At 46.2% G+C, this 17,077-nt stretch overlaps 1 protein-coding gene across 5 annotated transcripts in view; it reads right to left on the bottom strand.

Annotated features, from left to right (window-relative positions):
* The window catches only part of DZIP1 (DAZ interacting zinc finger protein 1), an 81,387-nt gene extending 75,285 nt beyond the window's left edge, over positions 1–6,102 (bottom strand). For all 5 annotated transcript variants that reach the window (XM_050948299.1, XM_050948323.1, XM_050948314.1 and 2 more), the window contains exon 1: positions 5,923–6,102. The gene's annotated coding sequence lies outside the window, so the exon portion shown is untranslated. The remainder of the gene's footprint in view (positions 1–5,922) is intronic.
* Positions 6,103–17,077: the final 10,975 nt, after the last annotated feature.

Genomic DNA, 17,077 nt, shown 5'->3' with positions numbered 1-17,077 from the left:
ACCAGTCCCACCAGGTAAGTGCAGATGAGCCTAATCAAGGGGAAGGGAACTTGCGTGTGTGTATGCATTTTGCCTTAGAATATTTAAATTTAAAGATAACACTCAGTCCATCTCCAAGTTAACAAAACAAAGATATTGACTTTTCATTGTTTCATTGTACAAGAAGAGATAGAAATACAACAAACAGGCAGAGTTGCATCTGATTTTCATTCCCCTGCTGGTTAGGGATGTAGAGCACTTCATGTGCATAGAGATGTCCCTTTTATCCATCAGAGAGATCTTGATGAAACTTTCATGGAGATACTCCACAATCCTCTCCTGAAGATTTCTACAGATGGCTGCCTTATTTCTTCTTCCACAATAGGGCACTTTCTTATGTCACTCCGTGATGAGTTTGGCGAGCACCATAGTAGTAAACAGCTCATGGCATACAGGCCTGTGCGGGGTTCAGAACGTCAGCATCTATGCTCTCTGTGCTTTTGTTACGTTCAGGAGTGATATATCAGCTAAGATCAATAACACCAGTGGAAAATAGCGCCAATATTCAGTACCATTGCCCTATACTTACACCCATGGAATAGGAACTGAAATGTTATAGATTAATGGAACAGAAAATCCTTCCCACCTCACCCTTGGTGGACCATATTCATTGTGGGTGGGGATGGAGAGCAGTGCTGTGAAGAGGTGCTCTAAACCTGAAGTGTTAATAAGCATTTCTTATTAAAAGTGTTTATGGGAGTAACGGAAAGGAGTTTTGAAACTTATCTTTCCCTTGTGATTGTAAATGCTGGAGTACATCTGTCTGTTTTTATCAGCAGCTTCTGGCACGGTGGCCTTAAGGGGAGCCCTCTCCCATCTGCACGATGCCTGACCCTGATAAGTAGGAGAAAAATGAAGAACGACATGTTCTGCAAGATCCTGCAAGCCAGTGCTGCATCAGACTGTGAACGAAGGCCAATATGACTGACAGCATGGAAAAAGAGAAGACGGATCCAGAAATCCCACCAGGACATAATGAGTTTTCTCAGGCAAACCCAAATGCTGCAGACTGTGATGGACCCGCAGGTTTAAAAATCACGGACTCTCCACCTTATTTAGTTCTTGAAGAACTCCATGGTCACTGCCTCCTATGCTCCAACATACCATGTGGCGTTATAAGGCATGTTGTTACTACTCCAAGCCGGGGACAACAAGGAAAACCACATCTTCACATACAGAGACCGGTGAGAACCACGGTTCATGTATGTGTAGCCACAACTGTCTACATTTGTGCACTGAAGTGGACATACATGTTTACTTCCTTTATAATATTAAATTTTCAGTCCAATAAGTTATGTTAAAAATGTGTATAGTATTACCTGTGGGGGGGGGGGTTCCACACTGGTTTTCTGTGCTGTTCATCTCCTCCATTCAATGAAGTTCTATTTTTGGAGAATCTCATCATCTTTATTCATCACAACAAATATTGTAGAATGCATAGCGATACTCAAAAGCAAACTATTTGTAAATGTAAATGCACACCAAACACCACATAATTCATAGCTTCAGGAAAACACTCAGCCATATTTATAAAAGTACAGTAAGCATTACACAATTCTTAGCAACAGCCAAAGCTCCAAGCACAGAGAACAGTGCACCAGAGAACGATACTGTAGCTGACCATTAAAGTGCTCTCTCAAATCCTCTCTCAGCTGCGTAGCTCCATGTTGAGCTCTTCTAATAGTTCTTGTGTTCAGAGTCAACTGACAGTCACTCCACCTTCACCTTATATTTGGCATCAGCGTTTTCCCTTTGCCTCACAGATATTCAGGACAAAACAGGAAGCTATAACCATTGGGATATTTTTCTCACTGAGAATCAATCTAGTGACTAAGGCAAGCTCTGCCAGGGTCTCTTCAATCTGCCAATAGCACATTCAACAGTCATTCTGCATCTGCTGAGCTGCTAGCTGCACCTTCCCTTGGTGCTGTTGAGGTGGCCAATGTATAGCTTCATGAGCCAGGGGAGCGAAGTGTAGGCAGGGTCCTCTAGAATCAGTATGGGCATTTCAGTATAGCCAATGGTAAATCTTTGGTCAGGAAAGCCAGCGGGTTTCTGAACAGTCCCATGTTCTTAAAGATATGAGTGTCATGTACCTTCCCTGACTAGCCAATTTTCATACCAGTGAAGCATGCCCAGAGATCCACCAACAGCTGTATAACCATGGAAAAGTAACCCTTTCTGCTGATGTACTCTGTGGCAAGGTGGGTTGGTGTCAAAATAGGGATATGTATGCCATCTATCATCCCATCAGTTCAGGAACCCCATGGTTGCATATACATCCACAATTCCCTGCTCATTGTCGAATGTCACTGTCCTATGTAGCAGGATACAATTAATGGACCTATACACTTGCACAACATCAGTCCTCATTGTGGATTTTCCAAATCCAAAATTATTTCCCACTGACCAGTTGCAATCTGGAGTTGCAAGCTTCCAGAGTGCAATCACCACGTGCTCCTCCACTGGCAATGCAGCTCTCATTCTGCATGTGCTGAAGGGTTGCTGCAAGCTTGGCACACTGATCCAGGAATGTGGCCTTCTGCATCCACAAGTTCTGCAGTCATTGCTCATCCCACTTGCATTACGATGCAATACCAGCAGTCAGCTTAGTTCTCAGGTCCACAAGCAGTGCTCCATGAATGCCACCAACAACCTTGAATTATTTTCGCTATACCCCTCAGCAAACTATCCTCAAAGAAATCCTCATGTCCCCGTTTTTTGAGAGTCCAGAGAGTACAGGAAATTCAGGAGAATCTTGCATCCTGTATTTTCAGTGTTCATGAGAATAGCGTGTAACCCAAGTGCCTAATAGGAAGATATCTCTTTAAGAGACTCATGTCGCGGGTAGGAGAGAGTTGTGTCTAGGGTCTTCATTGTTGCTAGGCAGATATAGCTCTCCACATCCAGAAACATCTGGATTTTGGGTGTGGTTTTGGTAGTTTGAGGTATGCTCCAATAGGTTCCCTGTGCTGGGGTCAGACTCCCTGAGGGCCAGCAGTAAGGGCAGCTGCTTTACAAAAGGCGATGTGCCCTGTAAGAGTTGGGAGAAGCTGAGCTGAAGAGCAGAAAGCAGGCTGTTTCCCCTAACCGTCAAGCATTTTGTAGCAGGTTAGTGATACTGTTAACCCTCTAACAGGGAAGCATGGGTAATGTTAATTATAGAAAGAAATAATTGGGAGGGAAAAATAATTTCTTCTATTTTAATTGTATACTTTGAGTGTTTTTTTTTTATTTTAGCCAAACTGTTTTAGTTAAATTGTCTCAACTAGTATGATTCACCAACTTTTCTTTAAATGTAGTAATGGCGAAAGAATAATTTATATTTTGCTATTTTCAGTTTTGTATTTTCTTGTAAAAGGTTGGATTTTTTTTTTTTAAATCTGTACACTTAACTGCGTGGTTGGTTAATCAGTTAGCTGATTGCCTAACAGTGATTTTAGTAAAGGAAGAGTCGGCATGGATTCCATGAAGATTCCTGCAAGCAAGTGGAGGGAAGATGTTGTTTCAGATTCAGCAGATTGTATAGATTTTGTGATCAAAGACTCTGACACTCAGGTGAACCTAGCCTAAGTTTTGGGAACCCTTCTTCTTCTCACTGTGTTTCTGTGGGGATTGAACTTGTAATTTGTTTTCTTTATTTATGTATAACTGTGAAAATAATAGCAGCAAAGAATCCTGTGGCACCTTATAGACTAACAGACATTTTGGAGCATGAGCTTTCGTGGGTGAATACCACTTCCTCAGATGCATCTGAGGAAGTGGGTATTCACCCACGAAAGCTCATGCTCCAAAATGTCTGTTAGTCTATAAAGTGCCACAGGATTCTTTGCTGCTTTTACAGATCCAGACTAACACGGCTAACCCTCTGATACTGTGAAAATACTCTCTGTGGATTATAAAATGGCCATGTTATGTTGTAAAAATGAAATTATTTGTTTCTTTATCATAAAGTTTTATAAAGTTGTTGTTTAATTACATTAATTTCTTTAATTTCTTTGGGGATTTGACTGTGGGGAGGTTGACCCTGTGCAATCCTTGCTGAAAATGCTTAGAGATTGAATTCTGAGTCTCCAGCTACTTTTCTACGGGAATTCGCATTTTTTTAGGCACTTGAGAAGGACAATGAAGTGAACTCTAGCCCACCCAAAGGTTACAAGTGCACAGCTCTGTGGGTTCCATACTTCTGTCAGAGATGGCATAGGCCTCTAGCCCACCCAAAGGTTATAAATGTACAGCTCTGGGGGCTCCATACTTATGGCAGAGACAAGAGTGCTATGCAGGTTTGTGGGATTATTTTAAAGAGGCACAAAAATTATGGACATGGATGACATTATCGGATGAAGAGAGTTGCATGCTGGAACTTGATCCATAGCTCCCAGAGATCCCTGGACAAATCAGTTCTATCCCACAAAACACTGCAAAAATGTCCCAAAAGGCATTATGCAGAACGGCAGCAGTTGGCATACTGGGCCGCCTAACAACGGTGCACTGCACTTTACATCGACGCAAGCGCTCCTGGTGAGTAGTGGTGCAAATAGAAATCTTTTCTTGCTGGTACTGCACTCATGGGGGGAACACAAGGGGAGGGCACATGACCTCCTCACATGACCCTCCATGTGACTCCTCCCCACTCCGCCCCCAGCCTGGGGCCCCCATGCTCTCCTCATCCCCTCTGACACCCCCCTTACCTGTCTAAAATTTTACAACTGTATTTGTTAAACAGATGCAGTTGTAAAATGATGCTTTGGCCCCCTAGTGCCACCAGTACTTCCAAGTGTCATTGAGGATCCAGCAGCACCCCAAGTTGAAAACTTCTTAAATGAAAGGATAGGAAAAACAATCACCCCACTTTCCCTTAATACACTATTAGTGCCTCCCTATGTCCAAACTAAGTTTCTGCCAGCTTACTTTTATCTAAGGGTATGTCTTCACTACCAATATTAAAGCATGGCTGTTTCAACCAATTTAAAGCAGTGCAACTTTGAACACAGGCACTAAAGGAGACATCAGGAGTTGCTATGGGACCTTTCCAGGTCGCTTTCTTATACATGTTCAGATAGAGAGGGGAGTTAGCAGCTGAAAGTAAACAGTTGGGAGGCAGACTCAATCAAGAGGGGGGGAAGTCTGTTATTCTGTCACTGAGATCAGTGGAAGCAAATAAAAAAGGGACACTGGGTGCTACATTTCTAAAAGGGCTAATTTTAAATTTATTTTAGTTACTAAACAAATAACAGTTCCTTGTAAATGTTCTGAACATTGATTCCTGCACCCGAAGAGTAATTTTGGAAGGACATAATGTATTTTTTAATCCGCAATAACGAGGTTGGAAACGTGCTTTAACTTAACTACACCACTGACTGGTGCCTCCAATAATCCGTTTACATTGCAGTGGTACCCAAAGGCCCAATCCGGATTGAAGCCCCATGGTACTGCCGCGGCTGCTCATTCCAAAATACTGCTTGAGGCTGAATGGCCAAGAAAACCCTGCCAGTTATTCACAACCCGCCCCGCTAGTCCGAGCCAAGGCAGCGTGAGGGAGGCGGCAGGGTGACAGGGGAGCGGAGGAGGAGAGACGAGTCTGGCTGGGCCTGGCTGAGGAGGCTCCTGCACGGAGCTCCCCCCATCAGCGAAGGCGGGGGGGGCTCTGAGACGCCCGAGCTCGCCCTCCGCAATGTGCGGCCCCAGCAGAGCCGAGGCTGGAGGAGACCCGCGGGCAGCGACGGACCGGCGGGACCGAGAGCTCCCAAACCAGCCCAGCGGGGGCGCCACGTGCGGGCCCGGCCCGAAGGCGGGTCACAGCGGGGGGCAGACCCGCACTCGCGCGCAACAGGAGAGAGAAGACGGAGGGCGGCATCCCAGCCCCCGCCTCGCTGCTCTCACCTCAGACGGCGGTAGCGGCCGCGGCAAGCGGGGTCCCCGGGCAGCGCCTCCTCCGCTGTAGCTGCAGCCCGGCAGGGCAGTTGCCGCTGCGCCAGGAGAGCGGAGGGGAAGGGGCCGCGGGGGTGACAGCGCTGCCGCTGCTGTTCCTCGCCCACCTCCAGCGGCCCCACAGCGCCGCCTCCCCCCTCCGCGGCGGCTCCTGCTGTATGTCATAGAGGGGCTGGCAGGTTCCCCTCCTCCCCGGGCTCTCAGGCGCAGACAGGCCTGCGCGCTCAGATGCCGGGAGAACGCGGAGGTGGTCTGGGGAGGGCAGAGGAGCCCGCCCCGGGAGAGGGGCAGCGGGAGCGCAGGCAGCCCTCGCCCGGCAATGGGCGGGGGGATATCAACTTGGAGCAGGAGCGGAGACGTTGTGAATGAGCCAGCCGCAGTCTCCCCCTCCCCCCACAACTCCACCACCTTTCACTGTCCAGAGCCCCAGCTCACTTCTTAGGGTGATGGTTGTGACACCCCCGTTAAAGTAACAGAGAGATTCCTCGCCGGACCCCTCATTTTCAGCGCGCTACAGCGGTCTCGCAGAGCTGGCTCTAGTTTCTGGTACTTAGCCCAAGGCTGACTGCTGATTTTCCTCAACTCGAGAGAAAAAAAGGGGCAGATCGAGGTTTTATGAATTGAGGCACTGAAAAAAAGGTTGTAGTTTAATACATTTTTCTTGCCACTCAGAAAATGACTGTAAATGGTTAATGGCGGAGAGCCAACTTCTAAAGTTTGTGGATGATTCCAAGCTGGGAGCGGTTGCAGCTGCTTTGGAATCCAGAAGGAGCTGCATGGGTGGTGCTTATAAGAAGCTAAGGGCGGCTAAGCCGCCATTTTGGAGGTGTGCCTGTGCAACCTTAAATTGGCCCTTGTTCAGCAATGCCCCAATATGGACTGTTAACTGCCAACCCTATGGTGGCTGAAACTTACAAGTCGTTAATGTCCTTTGACAACTCACTCACTCTCACCCATAGGCTTCCATCTAACACTATTAAAGGACAAAAAAGGGAGGAGGGGAAACGTTTCCCACACCTCTAACCTCTGAGTAATGTCTCACTATGCACATACTCATGCTGGTCTTTTGCATTATAAGATTCAGGACAGACCAGCTCAGATTAGATCATTCTGTTGAGAGAGGAGTCAATGGTAGATGATTTTTAGCTCCTTTAATAACAAATGGATATTTGTATGTCTGATGTGATGCCACAATCCTTGATGCTTTGTTGGCTGAATAGTAAAGATTTTCCTTGCTTGTGGTAAAGTAGGGAGTAGTTAACCAGTAGTTGTTTCTAACACAGAACTTGAGGAAAGGCACTAAAGAGCCCATATTCTCAAGGATATTTAGGTGCCTAACTCCCACTGAAATCAACAAGGATTTTATTTAAGGATCTGGGCCTAACAGCTCCAAAAGATGTTTATTAGATGCATAACTAAGCACCTCTCTCAACAGTTTGGTGATTGGTCTTCAACATTACTTGAGTTCAGCATACTTTTGAATTTATTTTGACTCAAAGGAAGGCACCCAGAGATTTTTGTCTGAGCTGTCTGGCCAATTTAGTTTACTTCATATTAAATTAACTTAAGTCATAGAAGCTGCTGTATTCTCAAGGAAGTAAAGCAGAGAGTCTCAACTGACTTAGTAGCTTTTGTATAGCTATTACATAATCAAGGGAATAAGTAAAAGTGGAGTTCATGTCTTACTCAGAGTCCTTATACTCTGTATTGTATTTATGCCAAACTGCATATCTACTGTAGATATTCAAATACTTTGAGTTCAGTTTCACTCTTTGGTCCTGATGTTACCCTAAACTTTAGACATCAATTAAATTAGTCTACAGTAGCTCTTCTGATTTAACAAAAGGGTAACAAGGTAGTGGCCTGCCCTAAAGGAATTGCCAGGGTGTTACCAGGGGGCTTGTCTCCAACCTGCAGAAGGCTCCCCAGAGCAAGCTAGCCTTGCTAGCCCCTGAAAGGACACAGATATAGTTGCATTCCCTCTAAGCTGCATGGTAACCCAGGAGTGATTCAAATGCTGCGTACTTGTTTAGCAGAGCCACACACGTCCAGCAGCATGTGTTCAGGTGCCTGGGGTTCTTGCAGCTTTGCAGCCACACCCCTGCAGCTGCTCCCAGGACCCTCCTGCTGGCTGTGCAGAGTGTGGAGGGGGAAGGGATGCTGATGTTGGGGTGTCCCTCTCCCAGGGCTGGCTCCTGCTTCTTTGCTGCCCCAAGCGGCGAAGCAGGGCGGGGGAGGAGCCACTCGGGGGCAGCTCAATCGCGCTGCTTCATTCTTCGGCAGCAATTCTACAGCGGGTCCTTCGCTCCCTCTCTTCCTCTTCGGCGGCACCTCAAAGAGGAAGAGAGGAACTGAGGGACCCGCCGCCCCTTTCCATTGGCCGCCCCAAGCACCTGCTTCCTTTGCTGATTCCTGGAGCCAGCGCTGCCCCCTCCCCCACTCCTGTATCCCATCTCCACGGAGCAGGGGACAGGGCTCAGCACTCAGAGCAGAAGAGAGCATTGCCATCTGAAGTCTGAACAAGCCTTCTGCGCAGTGAGTGAGTGCCTTAAAGAGACAGTGCACTGTCTCTCAGAGACTTCCCCAAAAGCCAGCTCACACAATCTCTCTCTCTCACACACTCACATTCTCAGTCTCGCCCCCTCCACCCTGCCCATGTACCCCATCTCTGCAGAGTGGGGGAGGGGAGACAGGGCTCAGGAGCAGGAGAGCTTTCAACTAGTGCCTTAAAGAGACGCGTACAGCAGTGGTCCCCAACATGGTGCCCATGGGTGCCATGGCGCCCATGGGGTCATCTTAGTGCGCCTGCGTCCTGGCCCCCGAGAGAATACCCGCCGAATTTCAACAGCATTTCAGCGGGGACGGTTCTCAATGATGACGCTTGTCGCCAAGTGATGTCATCGAGAGGCGTTGCCCCCGAATTTCGGTGGGAACACCTCTAGCTGACTCCACTTGCCATCGACCAGTGATGTCATCGAGAGGCGTCGCTCCCGAATTTCGGCGGGGACGCCTCTCGATGATGTCGCTTGTTGATGGCAAGCAGCGTCATTGCTGAAATGCCGCCAAAATTCAGCGGCATTTCAGAGAGTGCTCCACTGCCGTAGTGGTCCTTCAGCTGGCTCCCGCCAGCCAAAAAGGTTGGGGACCACTGGCGTACAGCATCTCTCAACATTCCCCAGCAGCCAGCACACACAATCTCTGTGTCACACAGTCTTTCACATTCACCTCCCAACACATACTTGTATTATCATTGTTGGTACTTCTTGGTATTTCCTGCAATGCACACATATTCGCTGTAATTTTACTCTTTCAAAGTGTGTTATCTTAGTTTGACTGATCTATGCATTTTATAATTTTTAATTCTCTTACACTTAAATTTAATTCTTTGAGTAGTGAGTTCTTAAATGCCTAACCTGTCCTGGCTGGAGTAATTATCCCTATGGTAACTTTTTAAAAATATATATATTATATCTAGGTTTTTTGTTTCTACTGATGCACATCCACACATACCTTGGTGCACATAACAAAATTTATTCCACACATGGATGGAAAAAATTAGAGGGAACATTGGGATACAGCCTTCTGCTCAAGGACTGACACACACAAGCAGAAATTCTTCGAAAACATAAGCATTATTAATTTTAAAAAAATAAGTAATTGCAGTATTTTTGATAGAAGCAAGAAAGAATACATAAATCATTAAAATACAATAGAATTATATGAGGACTGAAGTGGTGCAGCAAAACAAAAGACAAGGATTACACAGGTCATATAATATATGGAGATATACCTATCTCATAGAACTGGAAGGGATCCTGAAAGGTCATTGAGTCCAGCTCCCTGCCTTCACTAGCAGGACGAAGTACTGATTTTGCCCCAGATACCTAAGTGGCCCCCTCAAGGATTGCACTCACAACCCTGGGTTTAGCAGGCCAATGCTCAAACCACTGAACTATCCCTTTCCCCTAACAGTTACAATATAATAGATCAGGCCTGTACAATTTATAAAGTGGCAAGGGCCACATTACTCCAAAGAAAACACCTGAGGGTCGAAACCCCCTGGCCCCGCGGAAACACCCCCCCCAGCACCTCCGGGCCCTGTGGAAACACCCTGCCCCAGTGCCGCCCAGCCCTGCAGAAACAAACCCTCCTTCCCCAGCACCGCCTCACCAAAACAGCTGTGGGCCAAAAAGGAATGTTGGGGAGGTGATACTGTATTTTAAATCAACCAGGGGCTTCCAGCTGAAGAGGTGGCTGGAAGTCCTCTGGGGCAAATTAAAGGGCCCAAGGCTCCAGCGGCCAGGGGAACCGGAGCTTTGCAGGGCTGGGGCAGGGATTTAAAGGGCCCAGAGCTCCTGCTGCTGAGGGGAGCCCAAGCCCTTTAAATCCCAGCCACAGCCCCAGCCCGGCCGCCGGAGCTGGGGTGAGATTCAAAGGGCTCTGGGCTGCCTGCAGCCGCGGGGAACTCTGAGCCCTTTAAATCCCGGCCATAGCCGGAATTCAAAGGGCTCTGGGCTGCTTGCAGCGGCGGGAAGCCCAGAGCCCTTTAAATCTCAGCCGCAGCCAGGATTCAAAGGGCTCTGGGCTTCCCGCAGCCGCGGGGAGCTCTGACCCCTTTAAATCTCAGCCACATCTGGAATTCAAAGGGCTCTGGGCTACCCCCAGCCGCAGGGAGCCCAGAGTCCTTTAAATCCCAGCGGCGGGGAGCCCAGAGCCCTTTAAATCCCAGCTGTGGCTGGGATTCAAAGGGCTCTGGGTTGCCCACAGAGCGCCCTGTGCATGGGATTTAGAATCCCCCTGCGGGCCGCACAGTGAACCTCCAAGGGCCGCATGCGGCCTTCGGGCCGTATGTTGTGCAGGCCTGTAATAGATATATATATGCGTGTATAAGTCTCTGTATACACTCAGTCTCTAGTCTAGATGTTGCTATTCAATAACATGTTTAATACCATTTAACATATATTACCTTTATAACTCATTACAATATTATAGTTTTAGAGAGAATTATTTACTTAATACTAACATTTAATAGTTAATTGTTTAGTATATTAATATTTAACATCTAACCTTTAAACTTTTAACATCCTGTGAACCAGACTAGCCAAGCGGTCGCAGGATGGGTAGGGAAGATTTCACTCAAAACACAGGCATCCAGATTTATTTACAGATAGATCCCCCCAGTCCTTAACAATAGATGGAAATATCAGACTTACACTTGTATCCAATTTCCTCTGTTTCATCTTAATGGTCCTTCTGATCTGTCAGTAATGATGTTAAGGATGGTGATTGTCAAGGCCACAATTTTACTAACTGCTGCCGCTGCTTCATGCTGCGGGTGTAGTGTCATTTGCTGCTGACTGTTGCTGCTGGCAGGGACTGCTGATTGTGCTGCTATGAAAGCTGTTGCCATGGTGACCTTTAGAGTTCTGCTGCTACTGCTGCTTTTCCAGGTAGCTGCTTTTTGGAATTTTCTCAGGTAGGTTAGGTTCTTCTACATAGCCTCAAACCCACTGCACTCATCCTGTTAGCTGTTGACCTTATATGCTGGTAGCTCTCTCAAGGTCTACGCATTACATAAGAACATAAGAATGGCCCTACTGGGTCAGACCAATGGTCCATCTAGCCCAGTATCCTGTCTTCTGACAGTGGTCAGTACCAGGTCCCCCAGAGAGAATGAACAGAACAGGTAATCATCAAGTGATCCATCCCCTGTCACTCATTCCCAACCTCTGGCAAACAAAGGATAGGGACACCATTCCTGCCCATCCTGGCTAATAGCCATTGATGGACCGATCCTCCATACATTTATCTAGTTCTTTTTTGAACCCTGTTATGGTCTTGGCCTTCACAACATCCTCTGGCAAGGAGTTCCACAGGCTGACTGGGCGTTGTGTGAAGAAATACTTCCTTTTATTTGTTTTAAACCTGCTGCCTATTAATTTCATTTGGTGACCCCTAGATCTTGTGTTATGAGAAGGAGTAAACAACACTTCCTTATCTACTCTCTCTACACCAGTCATGATTTTATAGACCTCAATCATATCTCCCCTTTAGACATCTCTTTTCCAAACTGAAAAGTCCCAGTCTTATTAATCTCTCCTCATATGGAAGCTGTTCCATACCCCTAATCATTTTTGTTGCCCTTTTCTGAACCTTTTCCAATTCCACTATATCTCTTTTGAGATGAGGCAACCACATTTGCACACAGTATTCAAGATGTGGGCGTACCATGGATGTATATAGAGGCAACATGATATTTTATGTCCTATTATCTATCCCTTTCTTAATTATTCCCAGCATTCTGTTCACTCTTTTGACTGCTGCTGCACACTGAGTGGGTGTTTTCAGAGAACTATCCACAATGACTCCAAGATCTCTTTCTTGAGTGGTAACAACTAATATAGACCCCATCATTGTATATGTATAGTTGGGATTATGCTTTCCAATATGCATTACTTTGCATTTATCAACATTATATTTCATCTGCCATTTTGTTGCACAGTCACTCACTTTTGAGAGATCCTTTTGTAGCTCTTTGCAGTCTGCTTGGGTCTGAACTATCTTTAGTAATTTTGTATCATCTGCAATTTTTGCCACCTCATTATTTACCCCTTTTTCCAGATCATTTATGAATATGTTAAATAGGACTGGTCCCAGAAATGGTCCCATGGGTCTCATGGGGGACACAACTATTTACCTCTCTCCATTTTGAAAACTGACCATTTATTAGCATAATTGCTATTTTTCCTCTAACTTTTCCTCATTATGTCAAACTTATTTTTAGATAGCTAAGCTCCTCCCCCTGGCACTGTCTTGGGTAGAGTTCCTCTCCTGATGCCATCTTGGGAGAAATGCTGAGTCATTTCCCAATCATTGCTGGAACTTTCCATACCCTAACCCTGTGTCTTTCATAGAGGATTATTTCATCCATCATTCTGGATTTTTATCTTTAAACTATCACTAATTACTATTTATCTAAAGTCTTATTCTTAAAACTAACTGCTGTTTTATGCAAGTCAAAGTGTCCTGATACTGTCACCACATTAGTTATATCAACTGGGAAAGGTGAAATTTTTACAATAATTAAACTCCTTTTTCAATTTTTCTCTGCCGGTCTCTATCAAAGTGCTGCAAGGTTTTTTAAAACAGCTAAAAGTAAAATATCTGGTTATACTGGATTGATGTGAATGCCTCTAAACATTCAGAAGAACTTCCTTCTGGATGTGAGGAGAAGTTATACTTCTCTCCCACAAGATGTGAAGAGGAGTATAGATGGGACTTACGGTGATATCAATTAAAACCAAGATTTTGGGATAAAACAATGAAGGTCTGACACTGTATGGTGATGTGTTCCTGGCAACAGATGTGGCGCTTTTTTTTTTCTTTTAAGTGCTTTTGTAAAGAGCCTCACAGTAGGATACCAGGCTTCACAGGCGCCAACATTTCTTGGTGCTGGTGGGTGCTCAGGCCCCCCCAGCCCCACCCCGACTCCGCCCCTCCCTGCCCCTATTTGACCCCTCCCCAAATCCCTGCCCCAGCCCCGCCTCTTCCCCGAGCATGCCATGTTCCTCCTCCTCCCCCTCCCCCTCCCCCCCTAGTGCTTGCCACACAAAACAGCTGTTTTGCGCCACAAGTGCTGGGAGGAAGGGAGGAGAAGCAGGACACAGTGGCATGCTCAGGGGAGGAGGCAGAGGAGGAGGTGAGCTGGGGTGGGGCGGGGAGCTGCATTTTTCCCTTGGGTGCTCCAGCGCTGAGCACCCATGGAGTTGCCACCTATGCCAGGCTTATGAAAGCATGATCCCCTTTCCACTGATGGGGCTCAGCTGCATAGGGATTTCCCTAAACCCTCCTCCTCCCAAACTTCCCCATACCTCCTAGTGGTCAGCTAGGTACATTGGAACCTGAGTTATGAACTTGGGAATGGAGGTTGTTCGTAACTCTGAAATGTTCATAATTCTGAACAAAATGTTATGGTTGTTCTTTCCAAAGTTTACAGCTGAACATTGATTTAATATAGCTTTGAAACTTTACTATGCAGAAAAAGAGGACTGCTTTTAATCATCTTAATTGACATGAAATAAGCACAGAAAATAGTTTCCTTAGCTTGTGAAATCTCTCTTTTTAATAGTTTACATTTACCACAGTACTGTACTTGCTTTTTTTTTTCCTTTTGGTCTCTTCTGGTGCCTGATCATAACTGAAGTGCTACTGTACATGCAGTGTGCTCAGTTTAGTTATTTTTCCAACCTCACCCCACCCCTGTAAATTCAGACAACCCTTCTAATTTCAGGACACTGTTCTGGTGATAGCTAAGTCTTGGGGAAAGAGTGTGTGCAAGTAGCAATTGTACTGGTCAGCACAAGTAAAAATGGAACCACCAGGAAGTTGATACAATAATATCAATGGTCTCCAATTATCTACACACCGATCAGGGAGCTCTTCCAGTTGGTATCAGTCTGATGTCAAAATGCTCAGCTAACAGGCTTATCAGAATCCAAAAATGCAATGCATGTCTAGAGAGAAAGGGTCATGATAAAGCTAGAAGGTCAAGTCTGATTTCCATTACACTGGCACAGCCCCACTGATGAGTAGGATTTGGCCCTTGGAATGGAGAGCATTGACAACAGTGAGAGAATCAGCAAAATGCAGGAACGTTCCTTGAAATTGTGACCCAGGAACCTCTTTGTACCAACTGGCAAGGGGAACTGAGGGGATGCCTGGATGTTACAGGAATCTCCGGATTCAAGTATGTGCATTCTCGTTCACCAAAGAATGTCATGTGAGGTCTCATAAAGGTGTGTCTCATGGGTCATCAATATCATTGCAAAATGTATGTATATGTACATTGAAAATGTTCTTAAAGTCTGTGTCACAGTTCAGGGCAACTGCTCCTGTATTTCCTCTTAGTGGTCCAGCAAGAGCACCCACACTCACCAGCTGTCACCTTGCTGGGTAAGACCTGCATATGTCTCCTTTCTGACCAGGGTATTTCCAGGCTGCACAGTTCCCTGCCTTAACTGAGTTATTCCCAGCACAGACAGGTGGCTTAAGGACACCTATTTGCTTTCCTTTCCATTACCAGTGCTGAGGTTTTTGTTTGAAACAATGGGTTTCCCTCCACATAGCAGAAGATAGAAGAGGCCCTGGAAACTCCTCTATTTTGCCTGTATCCTGCTCCAGCCTCTTTCTTGCTCAGACCTCTGGACTGTACTAATGGGAGCATTCTAACCAAAGAATTAAGTACCTTCCAGTGATTTGGAAGCAACCAGAGACTTATCAAGCCAGCAGTTTATTCCGTCACTGCTACAAGCCTAAACCAAGAACTTTGCAATTATTGAATGTATTTGATTCCTTTAAGCAATTTTAATTTTCACTTTTCTTTCTTTTTATAAATAAACCTTTAGATACTAAAGGATTGGCATCAGCATGATTTTTGGGTAAGAGCTGAGTTATATATTGACCTGGGGGTGTGCCTGGTCTTTGGGATCAGGAGAACCTATTATTTGGTGAGACTGGTTATAAAGAACCACTCATCTTTAAATCCAGTGTTTTTGGTGTCACAAGGGCTGGAATGCCCAAGGAAACTGCTTTCATGACTTCTTGTTAGCCAGTGTGGTGAAACAGAAGTTAACTTTTGTTGCTGGTTTGGTATATCCTATAGGGGATTAGCCAGCAGTCTTAGGTGTATCTATCTGCCCTATTTCTCAGCAGTTTGTCCTGCATTTGGCATCCTCAGTTGTGACCCACTGAGGCATGGTTACACCATGCCTCCTCTCCTGCTCCCCAACCCCCTGTCCCAGCCCTGAGTCCCCACTGCAACCAAACTCTCTCTTGAAGCCCGCATCACAACCGGACCCACTGCCCCAGCCCAGAGACCTGCCTTTCACCCCAAACTGCTCATCCCTGGTCCCAACCCAGAGCCTGCACCTGCAGCCAGAGCCCTCACCGACCTGAATTCCCTGCCCCAGCCGCAGCAGTTTCGGTGTGGGAGGGGGCTCAGGGCTGGGGGTTGAGATGCAGTGGAGGCTGACCTCAGGGGGTCCCTGGCTCCCACCAGCACATCCCTGCAGCTGCTAAGTGGAGGGGTTAGGGGAGTGCTGCATGCTGCCCACACCTGGAGGCTCCACCCCATGAAGCTCCCATTGGCTATGGTTCCCGGTCAATGGGAGCTGCGCTTGTGTTGGGAGCAGCGCGGAGCCCTCCTGACCAGAGCTGCAGGGATATGCGTCCCCCAGAGCACCCATGGGGATCCTGCCCCCCCCCACCCCGCCTGCCCTGAGCACTCCCAGGCCAAGTTTTAGTTAGGGGTATATAGTAAAAGTCATGGACCGGTCACGGGTAGTAAACAAAAATGAATGGTCCATGACCGGTCCATGACTTTTACTAAAAATACCCAGGACTAAAAATGGCCTTATTTCTAGGTAGTCACAGTTTTCCGGATTCACAACTTTAAGTCTGAAGCTAGTCCTAGATGCATCAAGTGGCTCAAATTTCCCTTGCTTTTTATGAATAAAACAACTGTCACTAGTATGTGAAGTCTTGTTTACTAAAATCTCCAAGTTTATCTAAAAAGTTGTATCAAAACTTCAGTTTTCCTTTCTCCTACTATGTTAAAAATTATATATACTTTAAAGCTGCTGGGTCTGCCAAGAGGAGAACTGTCATTGCCTACATTATCCACAGCCTCTGTGGCAGTGACGAACATTTCAAATTGTTGTGATTTATATCATCTTGTTATACTATGGGTGCAATCCAGACCAGTGAACTATTTGTCACCTCTTACCCTATAATCCTTAAGTGCATTAAAGCTTTGCTACTGTAGCTCTCTGCCTGGGATGCCCACAATCAGCAACAAGCATGCACTTTGTGTCTATGTATTTGGCAGCCTTGGTCCAATGCTTTGGATCCAGGAGCCTGCCTGCAATACCATAGACTTCTACTTGTCTCCACTAGCCCTGGTTAAGAACTGGCAGGGTGACTCCACACTCTCCCCAGTCCCAAATTTTCCCCAAAACATATGTTCTGAAATGCCCAGCCCTAGTCCTGGAATAATCAGAGGAATGTTCAGGTTTGTTTTCCTTTAAAAAGCCATCTTCCAAAAGTTTGT

The sequence above is a fragment of the Gopherus flavomarginatus genome, chromosome 1 (assembly GCF_025201925.1).
Source record: "Gopherus flavomarginatus isolate rGopFla2 chromosome 1, rGopFla2.mat.asm, whole genome shotgun sequence".
Taxonomy (NCBI): Eukaryota; Metazoa; Chordata; order Testudines; family Testudinidae; genus Gopherus; species Gopherus flavomarginatus.
The sequence above is the reverse complement of the archived record's forward strand: the minus strand, read 5'-3'. Positions and strand labels throughout refer to the sequence as shown.